General features: G+C 46.7%; 1 long non-coding RNA gene across 1 annotated transcript; it reads right to left on the bottom strand.

The window, feature by feature from the left end:
• Positions 1 to 2,630: 2,630 nt before the first annotated feature.
• Positions 2,631 to 7,581, bottom strand: LOC129865244 (uncharacterized). Its single transcript, XR_008761335.1, has 3 exons — positions 5,132 to 7,581; positions 4,361 to 4,479; positions 2,631 to 4,190 (listed from the first exon to the last, which is right to left on the bottom strand). It is a non-coding gene; the product is annotated as an uncharacterized LOC129865244 (long non-coding RNA).
• Between the last annotated feature and the right edge of the window lie 1,154 nt (positions 7,582 to 8,735).

The raw sequence follows: 8,735 nt of genomic DNA, 5'->3' as shown, positions 1-8,735 counted from the left end.
AATATAATGTTCTTCACCGTGCGAACCCTTGGACCCCCCAAAGTGGTGCTGGGGGAATACACTGGCCTGTTGTTCACCAAGGCATTCTGGGATTGGGAGTTCAGTCTGTTGGTGGCAGAAATGTAGTACATATTGCATTAGAACAAAAAAACACTTCCTCTCTAACTCCTCTGTTACCTAACTTTACCCCTTGTTATTATGGACCCCTGTCTCTGTCTGATCACCTCTGTCTCCCTCTCTTTCTCTTCATCTGTCACTTTCTCCCTTCTATCTCCCTCTGCCTCTGTTCTCCATACCTGTCAGAGCCCTTGTGGGGGTAGTGTATAGTGCCTGTCTGTGTCTCTCCTGTAGGCAGGCCCAGGGCCCTGAGGGACTGTCTGTACCTGACCCTGCAGGACCCTGGGTCTAAACCGGCCTCAGACAGCCTAGAGTACACAGGACACAAGCACAACATATCACCTCTAGAGCCGGCTATGCTCGGAAAGAATAACAAGGTAATGCATTGTGTTAACATTTTTAAAAGGATGTATAGATTTTTTATATATCTTCAAAATGTATGGAATTTCAATTATATATATATATATTTTTAAATAAACCAATAGAGTCGTCTAATAGAGTCGTCAGCAGTTCAAATTGTAATCAGTCGTTTTTATGTTTTTTGGAGGACGTAAAGTCCTGTTGAAGTGTGTGTGAGAGAGGGGCAGGCCATAACATTGTATGATCCTTCTCAGGTCTTCATGGCGAACAGTCTGTCGAGGGTCACAGTCCCCTAAAACCTCCAGCATGGGACCTATCTGATCACTCCGCTGATCACGCCGCAAGCCCTTCACCTGCAGACACACACACCTAAATACACACCACAATACACACCTCAACACACACCCCAATACACACCTCAATACACACCTCAACACACACCCCAATACACACCTCAATACACACCTCAACACACACCCAATACACACCTCAACACACACCCCAATACACACCTCAACACACACCCCAATACACACCCAATACACACATCAAAACCCACCCCAATACACACATCAACACACCCACCAATACACATCTATATACACACCATAATACACACCGCAATGCACACCACAATACACCCCTCCGATACACATCACAATACACCCCCCCCCCCCCCCAATACACACATCAACACACCCGCCAATACACATCTCAATACACACCATAATACACACCTCAATGCGCACCACAATACACCCCTCCGATACACACATCAATACACATCACAATACACCCCCCCCCCCCCCCCCCCCCAATACACACATCGGTACACACCCGCCAATACACATCTCAATACACACCATAATACACACCTCAATGCGCACCACAATCACAATACACCCCTCCGATACACACATCAATAAACATCACAATACACCCCCCCCCCAATTCACACATCGGTACACACCTCAATACACACCCCAATACACACACCACAACAGAGAAGGACTGTATATGTCTATGTTTCATTACTCAATATACTAAAATGGGTGAAAACAGAAGAAAAACAATTCTGTGCTATGTTGTGTTTTGCAGTTTATTTACGGTAGTCCATGTGTCTGCTGCCGTGGGTGCCTTTTCAATCCACTGTGGATACTGAGTCTCATTCAACTCCCTCTGCTCCTCCTTAGTCAACAGACACACACATGAACATGTGCCAAGACATCAACACACAAACACACACACTGAACCTCCTGTACCTGAGGCACATTCTCCATGATCTCCTCCTTCCATCCTCCTGTAGGGGTGTGTAATGCCTCCCTCCCTGGGGCAGAGTGCACCCTCCTGGGGTTGAGCAGCTTCAGGCTGGGCTGGGTGATGACCCCAGTGTGCTCTGGGTCCAGCAGGATCAGGAGCTCTCTGACCTGGGCTGGGCTCAGATGGGGCCTGGGGGTGTGGGGCTCCCTGCGGCTGGACCAGGAGCCCTTGGGGACCCCTCAGGTTATACTGGGGGACTTCCAAAGCCTGACGAAGCTCTGCCCTGGTGATCCTCCCTATCCTACACGGTAGAGAGACATGCCACACCCTCTTTGAGCTCTCTTCCTCGTTCAGGATATAGGTGTAGGAGTTGCCTTTACATTTGTGCTTGAAGCCCCAGTTTTGAATAGTGAAGTGTTTTGATTAAAATAGTTAGGTAACATTAGTTGCTATTCGTTGGTGTTGAAAAGTGATCTTCTGACATTAGCAGCCATAGGCTTGTGTAAAAGTGTTGTTTTACCATTAGCCAGCCGTCTGCTGCCCTTGTGTCGTTTTTAACAGTTATCAGCTTTATATTGGTGGGTGAATCACACAGACACACTGTGCATCAGCGTACGTCATCCCAGCCTAACACAACTTCTCCCCAGAGTCTGTCTAAAACACATGCAGGCTGGCTTCCAACCTGCCTGTCTGGAAAAGCAAAGTTTTGGCGGGAGGGGTGTGTGGACGCCATGTTTGATCTAGTACCCACAGAATTGATTATTAAAACAGTTGATGGGGGGGGGGGTGGGTTTTGTTCTTTCTTTAGTGCCATAAAAGGAGGAGTTTCTGACAGATATGTTATGATTTTATATCTGGCATAGGCTTCGCACACGCTCAAACTTGGACACCAATGATTGCTTCGCGTATAGCTGTAGCCCATCAACATCAAACACCGCTGTGAATTAATCGAAGATATATTCTCCGCTAAAGTCTAGTGTCACTATCACGTTTTCATGCGGCGGACGTGGACTGATTTGAGCATCTCGAGATAGAACTTGAGGCATGATGATGTTGATGTCTGACATGGTTGTCAAGTGAACATATGGTGACTGAGTGAGTAACTAGTGGCCATATGTAACTCCGTTCCTGGACATCAATAGCTGCAGCTAATGGTCTGCCTATCTGTAATCTGCTGAAGGAACGTGTTTATCAGAATCTTTTACGCTGTGCTAGTTCTATCTCCTGTCCCTTGTTCCCGCTCCTTCGCGAGGACTTGTCTCTTACCCTGTCCAACTGTTTGAAGGCTCTCTTCAGTATGGGGTAGTACTATACTGAAAGCAGTGAAGGATTAGAACAAAGGAAGTGGAAGTGCTCCCCTGCTAGACTCAGATACCGCTCCTGGGGGATGGGGAGTGGAGTGGGAATTTGAAATACTCTCTCGTGGACAGACTACGTAAACACAATCGAGCAGCTGACCAAATAACGTTCTGGGTTAACCGAGATCAAATGTGAAAGTCGCCAGCAGGGAATCGGTAACAGAAAGAGAGCATAGTAATTAAGTCACCCGTGCCACTATGTTCACTTTCATACCGGCAGGTCAGGCTCTGGAAGATGCTGAGGCTCATGGGAAACAGGAAGCTGCTGAGCATGGCCCTCAGGTCTTCCTGTGACACCAGTCCAGAGTGGGTGACATCAAACGCTTGCAGTGCTCGTCACACTAGGGTACAGCTCACACACAACTAACACACACACACACACACACATAACACTAATGACAGGAAGTGACTCAACGCTATGGTTGCCGTGGGGATCACCACCATATGATGTGCAGTACTACACTGCTGCTGCCTTCCCACAAATTAGTCATGATTAACACACTAACTCAGGAACAGATTTTTCTGGGCAAACATTTTAATGAGAAGTGTTCCCTCTGTCGCGACGCATACTAGCGCGCCACTTAGAGCCAATTTCCCCTCTCTGTCTCATCTAAGAGGATAACGCACGGAACAGGGCCAGATGGTGACATACAAACAGAATCAATAAAACACACACAACTACGCACACATACACAAGCAGGAGCGTACAAACACATGTATGCATGCACGCACACAAACACAAACGCACACACTGTCTTAGCTTAAACCAATGTGGATAGATGGTATCCTCCCAATCATATCATGTGATGCTTTCACTTTTCAACAGTGACCTTGATAAGATATTTTAGTAGTTGGCCAAATGTTTAGCTAGGGGATAATCTCTGTTTGTTGGGCAATTTTCTCCACTGAGTTGGCCACAATACATTATCACGGCGCCATCAAAGTTGACTATTCTACCTTTTTTCAGGAAGAGCGTCTGCAGCTCGTCTTGAGTAAGGCCTTGGATCTGCTGTGTATCTCCTGTTGCATTCTGGGACGCTGCTCTGTTCCTCTGTTTTGTCTTGTCTGGAGGACTAATTCCTTGCCAGCCCAACGCTGTAAAACACACAATGTTGTCAGTCATGTCCAAGACATATTGAAGTATTCGGCTGTAGCTTAATGGTTGAAACTCTGTGTATATTTGTCTGCGGGTCTGTGTGTCTTAACAGCTATTTAAGTGCCTTATGTACTGATTGTAGTCATTTGAGTTAAGACTCCTACGTTACCTAGCTTTGGAGGCTCCGGGACAAACGTCCTGTACTTGTTAGATTCCAGGCCCAGCTTCTCCAGGAACACTTTGTAGGACATTGTTGCCATGTCGTTAGGGCTTTAGTGGGTCCACAGTCTGCAGTGGAGAGGAGATGAAATCATAGTCTGTTTTATTGGGAACGTAAACCGAAGATCAGAACGGGAAATGAGAGATAGAGGGGCAACACTCCGTGAGATATGTGCTGAAAACAAACAGAGCGAGAGAGAGAGAGAGGGTGAGGAAAAGACGGAGATAGAGATAGTGTGTGTGTGTGTGTGTGTGTGTGTGTGTGCGTGCGTGCGTGCGTGCGTGCGTGCGTGCGTGCGTGCGTGCGTGCGTGTGTGTGTGTGTGTGTGTGTGTGAGCGAGAGAGGGAACGGAGAGAAAGCTGGAGGGAGATTTTTTTTTAAAAGGAGAGACGGTGAGACAAAGTGAGAGAGAGCTTCCCGAGTACTGAAACCAATTAAAGCCATGTTAAATGAACCTGTCACACAGAATCCTCTAGAGCCACATCACTAAAAGCTGGGTGACGTTTCTGGAGTGGATTTGACTGCAGGGCCCAACGTTTTAAAAGTCAATTAGCTCTCTCTCAATGAAAAGACAAAGGACTGACCACAAAGTTAGCATTAGTTATCATGTCCTATCCAAAAGATTACTTCTGACCGTAGGGAGCACTGGAAATAGTTGGATCCATCATCCATGATGGGTGTGTGTGTGCATGCTTGTATGTATTGGACCCTCTCTCTCACCTCTGCTAGTCTCTCTGTGTTAAGGGAAAGCAGTAGTTCTCCAGTATCCTGCGCAGCTCGTGTTGCTGGATCCGTCTCGGGTTGTGGTCGGACAGACGAAAGGCCCGGATTACATTCTTCAGGTTGCTCCCAATCTGCAGAGTTTCAAAACCAAGAAAACAACTCAGAAGTGTCTGTGTGAACTCCTAAACTCTGTCAGCAGCTCTCTTGACTTTCATCAGCACAAGCAGTGGTATTTGACGCCTCTGATTCTGAAGCCTTGATCTTGTTGATGCAGAGCGGAGCAGAGTGCGCTCTGTTCCCCAAAGCACTGTGTTGGGGTGAGAGGGGAGGGTGTAAATACAAGTACTGCAGACTTCGGAGAGACAGTGAGGGAGCAGAGGGGAAGGGGAGGGATGTTTGGGGGATCAGGGCTGAGTCAGAGAGATTACAGTAGGTTTGGGTTTGGAGGCTAGATACAAACTGATTTAAGTCAGACTTATTTTGTGATTGTTAATGGGGGGTAGTTGGAGTGCTAATTTTGGGTAAATGGTTTCATGAGGGGTTATGGCAGATAGCTGGGTTTGAGTTTGAGGTACTTCTAGAGGGGTTGAGGGGGTACATTTCTGTTTGTAGGTAGTTGTAGGTTACAGGTGGTAAGTGGTAACATTTGTGGGTAGTTATGCAGGTGATATATATTTATTTTAAAAAAAAATATTTAACCTTAACTAGGCAAGTCAGTTAAGAACAAATTCTTCTTATTATTCTTACAATGACGGCCTAAGAACAGTGGGTTAACTGCCTTGTTCAGGGGCAGAACGACAGATTTGTACCTTGTCAGCTCAGGCATTTGATCTAGCAACCTTTCGGTTACTGGCCCAACGCCCAGTGGACTATCAAATACAAAGATGGAGATAGATATGTAAACTGATAAGCATCATGTATAGAGAGATCCTGTACCTTTGAGCGTTGGAGGTTGCTGCCTGTAGTCTTTGGCCTCTGTAGAGCTAGTGGGGATGATGACCTATCTATGGGGCCAGGGGATGGTGGTGATGGTGACATCATATCTATGAGCCCAGGGGATGGTGGTGATGCGGACTTACAGTATGCTGTACATCCATAGGATGGCTAGCCATAAAGTAAACAGTGTTGGGTTAGCTATGGGGAGTGTCCTTTAGAGCCACTGTGTGATCACTCGTTCCTCCATCTTTCCTCGTTCTCCTCCACACTTCAGCTCGTAGCTCGGGGGCACCACGTCAACCATGGAGGAACAGGAACAGATAGATCCTAAATATACCCCCTTGACTCTTGGGTAATCAGAGTTTTTTTCTGTCGCCCAAAGAGTTCTCTGTCTAATTGCACTCTGATTAGCAGCACTGCCAAACGTGTCCCTGAAAGACAAGCAGGGGAGCCTCCCTCTCCCCACTGGGCTATCACACTGACATTGTCTATACGGCAGTGTGTCGCACATAATACTGTCCCTCCAAATGGAGAAGGTTAGACTGACAGAAAACAAGGTGATAGGACACCCTCAGGGTCGTATTCATTACGCACCAAACGGAAGAAAATGGACTGAAATAAGGAGGGACTACGTGAAGTCGTCCAATTAAAAACACTCATTCGGTTTTTCGTTACGAAACGTTTTTTAAATGTTTTCTGTTGGATTCCCTAACGAACCCCAACCACCTTACCTGACCTAAAATGATAGCATCATATAGTACTTTAGTGTCTCGTCATTTTGTGGATCATGACGAATAATACTGATTTAAGAGTCGATTCCAAAGTCGTTTGAGTCCGCCTTTTGATTCTCTATCATCTGTTAACTTCCGAAAAATCTCCCACTGTTTGTAGAATCTAACAACTTCGACAACCATGAAAGCTTTCAGACAAGCATACCAATTACCCCTTGCATTAGGACCAGCTTTCATTCTCTTCTGCTGGAGTCAGGGGAAAGGAAACGCTGGCTATACCGTCGTGTCGTGTTTAAAAAAAGATCAAATGAAACGGAATTTAATAAAGACAGATATATATATATGATTCCCCCCTCCATCTCTCCATCCCTTCCCCCAAACAAAGTGGATTCTGTGCTAATTAGAAATGTGTTAAAATCACAAAGGAGAAAGAGAGAGGAGAGCTCACACTATTAATGAGCAGAGGCACAGGGATATCATCATCCAATCTCCAGCGCTATCTCTCGATCTCCTCTCTCTGCACACTACGGGCTACGGCTACTCCCCCTCCCCGCTCTCCTTTTATCTGTCTTTGTTTCTTCCGTTTCTATTCCCTCTCTCGCTTGCCAGCTCTCGCTAACTTTTTGATTTCTCTTTCTCTGCTTTCCTCGGCCTCTCTTTCTCTTGCTCCGTCTCTGTGTCCCTTCCTCTCTCTGTCTTTCTCGCCTCCCTCGCTTCCATCCTTTTCTTGCCCTCTCTCTCCCATCCCTCTACCTCCATATCTCTCCTCTGTCTAACTCTCCCTCCGTCCCTTCCCCCTCCTGCATCCAAACCTCTCCCTCTCTCCCTTGTCTCCCATCCCTGTCCCAGCCAGTGCCAGTTCTCCATTAGGCAGCTGTGTTCAGGTTGGCATGGCTCGGGGTCTGGCATGGTGCCACAGGGAGAGTGTCTAAGCGCCCCTCGCCACCCGCTCGCCCGGCCGGCCCTGAGCTCGTTAATTAATGAAAGCTCTGTTGTTTTTGTTTACCGGCCTGTTATATGTTAATCCACCAGGATATCTGTTTGTGTGTGTCCTTGTGAGATGGTTAGAATGAGATGGATAACACAGCCACAGATCTAGTCACTCAAAGGGGCGTTTGGGGATGGGCTACTGACTGTGACTGGCTCCATGTCATCTCTCTCTGTCTCCTTGTCTCTGTTTCTCCCTCTCTTTCTCCTTTTCCTCACTCTTTTTCTCAATACCCTGTTTCCTACTTTGTCTCTCCTCTGGTTATAGTCCATATTTTATACATAAAAAGTATGAACAAATATTCACACACTACTGTAAGTCACTCTGGATAAGAGCGTCTGCCAAATGACGAAAGTAAATGTATATTTCTCTATCTCAAACTGACAAAGCCAGTGAAGCCACTGTAACTTGTCAATATTTACAGTGTCATAGGGTCAATTGTGTGGCGATGTGTGAGTCTAGGTCTGACTCACAGATGTCTTGTAAACAGTGTGTAGTGACAGGCCTAAATAGTGTTCCCTCTCCTCTTTCTGTCAACCAGAACTCCTCCACGTGCAACCTTTCCTGTCACTATGAATTATGGGTAGGAGACAAGCAGAGGGATGCGGGTGGCTCTCTGAAGAGAGGGATGAAAGAGGAGACGGAGGGAGAGAGTCAGAAAGAAATGAAGGGAGATGGATCACAAATAGAAGTTAAGAAGAGAAATCACAGTGACACAGAGGGGGGAAGAAGGAGAGGGAGAGAGAGGGGAGAGGGAGAGAGAGGAGAGAGGGAGAGAGAGGGGAGAGGGAGAGGAGAGAGAGAGGAAAATAAATAGAAGAAAAGAGAGAGAGTGCTGCTACCTTTACGTGTGTCTGTCAGTTAAGGGGGTAATTCTTCTCTGGTTAGAGCATGTCAGTAGAGAGAGGAGGGGGATTTGGGAAGGTAGAGAAACTAAGACTCAAAG

This window comes from Salvelinus fontinalis, chromosome 11 (genome assembly GCF_029448725.1).
Source record: "Salvelinus fontinalis isolate EN_2023a chromosome 11, ASM2944872v1, whole genome shotgun sequence".
Lineage (NCBI taxonomy): Eukaryota > Metazoa > Chordata > Actinopteri > Salmoniformes > Salmonidae > Salvelinus > Salvelinus fontinalis.
Note: the sequence above shows the minus strand (reverse complement) of the source record. Positions and strands in the feature narration are given on the sequence as shown.